Below are 2758 nucleotides of genomic sequence, written 5' to 3' on the forward strand. Positions count from 1 at the left end.
CTGTACCCCTAGATGACATGATCAGACTACAGCTGGCCTTGTGAGATGCCAGCTCAGTTGGGGTGACTGGCACTTTTTTGTGAGCTGAATTTTCTTTTGGCCAACCAGCTGATTTTCTGACCAATATAAGCCACAAAAGCAATGACATCCTGCTGAAACCCAGGCTATCAACAAAACAGTCTAGCCAGGCAGCCAGAAAGTGGCAACGCCCTCTATTCCACCTTGCTGTAGTTGAGTGACTCCACACTCCCTCTCCGAGACCTTCCTGATAGATTTGAATTTCTATCTGAGGATACAGACAATAATTAGATAGAAAATTAAATAGAAAATAAACCCTTATGCCATCCCGGAAAAGGAAATTGAAACATTGCATTTATTTATATATAAGTTATATGAATGTGTTCCTCTCTGTAAACACTGCATTAACTATGACCTAAAAAAATGTAGAAAAAGCATTTTGCTCTGCACCTCTGATCCTCACGCGCACATGAAGCGATGCCACAGCGGGGAGACATTTGCTTTCATGTGATCAGCGAATCTGGACAGATCATTAGGATAATCAAGCCCAGCTCCTTCTGTGTGGGAATGAGAGGCCAAGCATATCAAGAGATCGTTTCTGTACCTCGGATTTCTGCTGAACATCACAGAGGAAGATTAGCACATTGGGAAGAACACCTAGGCTGAGAAGGATTCTGTTTTCTTCCCGTGAAATATGAACCCGGGCCGAGGCTTAGCAATTGTCACAAGAAAAATAGCTTTTGCACAAATGTCTTCTTGAGTCAAGCTGCTGCAGGATACACTGGGTACTAATGCACAATGGGGAGTTTTTTTCTGAAGTCACCTTCAAAAATGACCTTGCAATTTTTTAAAAAAAATATATTAATTCAATTAATCTGGTTATCCTCCTGTTATCGTGTTAATAACTTGACTTTTGGGTGCTTACTAAATTCATCACCTTAACAACATACATCTGTGCACAGTGATGTTTGTGACAGATGTCCCTGGTGACAATTGTGAGAATCAGGTTTAAATTCCTCCAGCAATTTACACACCCTTCACTGTTCCTGGCTAGGCAATGCAGTCGTACAACTTAATACAATCTGCTAGTAGCTGCTTTACAGGTTTATATATTGCTATCATGCAAACATGACCTGTGTACAGAGCTGCAAAGCTCTGTCAAAGATTAATAGGGTAATAAACAATATTACCCGGCAAAGGGCAGAAGGGGGAAATGTTTTGGTATGTGTTCTGGTAATGGATGAAGAACATGGAAAGCAATATTTATATGGAATGATTAATTGTAGGTTTGTAAATGATATAATAACCCCCACACTTCAAGCCATTTACAAAAGGTTGGACGTTCCCAGTGCTGCTTAAACTTTAATGCAAAGTCTCCGGCTCTCTGCAGAGCAGCCAGACCATCCAGAGACATGGATCACTGCAGTGTCCCGACTGCACATCAAGCTACCTCGCACTCACAGATGAGCTCCTGCTGGCCATGCTCTGGGTAACAACTCTCACTGTTAGACAAGGAACTAGCCCCAACAACTGCTCTTGGAAGTCAAAGTGTCACTGGTCTTCACTGAAGGCTTGGCTCAAAGTTGGTCTTTTCAGTGGAAAAGCTGGGTTTTGAGATTAGCAATTGGGTCCAGTCCAAACGCTTTGCCCTTTTGGCTGTGCTGTGCAGGCCTTCTGTGTTGCAGTTTATTTCAATTTTCTTTCTGTGGCACTCTGCCGATCTCCCTGTGTTTGGTTCATGTTTTTTTAAGAAAATAAATTACCCATGTCTTCAGGCAATCAGGAAATCAAAGGAATGTTTTAAAAAGAACGTTCTGTACGGGGTTTTATTTTACATTGTTCTACACCAACAATAGCTGGATGTAACAAAGTTAGTCCTTTTGGGAATACAAAAGCAAGAATGGCACTCTCTGGGAATTCTTTGGTAAAATAAAAGCAGTAGATAGATAGATAATACTTTATTAATCCCATAGGGAAACTGATGAAAGAAATCCCTCCTTCGAGCCGGATTCGAACCAGCGACCTAAGGATGCCTGATATAAGCGCTACAGTCCCCTGCTCTACCAACTGAGCTATCGAAGGCAGGAGACATGGTTCTCCTGCATCCATATCTGAGACCGGACAGCCTTCCCTAGATCACGTGAGTGCCGAAAGGGACAAGCGTCTTTAGGAAAAGATTAGCTATGCCTAGGAAAAAACCTAACATGCACATCTCAAGTTAAGCAGAATAAAAATCACCCTTGCTTTTAATTCATGATAAAACCTGGTGATCTGCAATTTATTAACTCAAGACACCACAGCCTGTATCACATTTCCACTATAAGGACAGAATATCTTACCACCATAGAATAATCTATTCAGTATGTAATGCTGAATAAATATATTTATACTGCAGTGATGTGCACATTCATCACTAGAAGAGGTGCATTTTTCTTTGTAATATGTATAATTACTGGGTAATAATAGCATATCTAATTTGTCCTTGTATGATCTGTCCAGATCTGAGACAGTGGCTTCCCAATCTTTCGCTTTGAATAAAGCAAATGTGGTCTTAAGCAATGCAATTAGGTAGAGGTTTCAATAAAACAACAAACATGCCTTTCTGTCTCTCATCAATTATGACTGAGACACCATTTACATTTCGACAATTTTCTGCCTAATGCGATTTCACCAAAACCAGGGCTTCTGCCCAGCCAATCTGCTACAGCAATCAAGAATTTCACTCTGAGACAGCCTTATT

At 40.9% G+C, this 2758-nt stretch overlaps 1 non-coding gene across 1 annotated transcript; it reads right to left on the minus strand.

The window, feature by feature from the left end:
• Positions 1 to 2013: 2013 nt before the first annotated feature.
• Positions 2014 to 2100, minus strand: trnay-gua (transfer RNA tyrosine (anticodon GUA)). The gene is given in 2 exon segments: positions 2014 to 2049; positions 2064 to 2100. It is a non-coding gene; the product is annotated as a tRNA-Tyr (tRNA).
• Between the last annotated feature and the right edge of the window lie 658 nt (positions 2101 to 2758).

Source organism: Lepisosteus platostomus, chromosome 15, assembly GCF_059453375.1.
Source record: "Lepisosteus platostomus isolate fLepPlt1 chromosome 15, fLepPlt1.hap1, whole genome shotgun sequence".
Classification (NCBI taxonomy): Eukaryota; Metazoa; Chordata; class Actinopteri; order Semionotiformes; family Lepisosteidae; genus Lepisosteus; species Lepisosteus platostomus.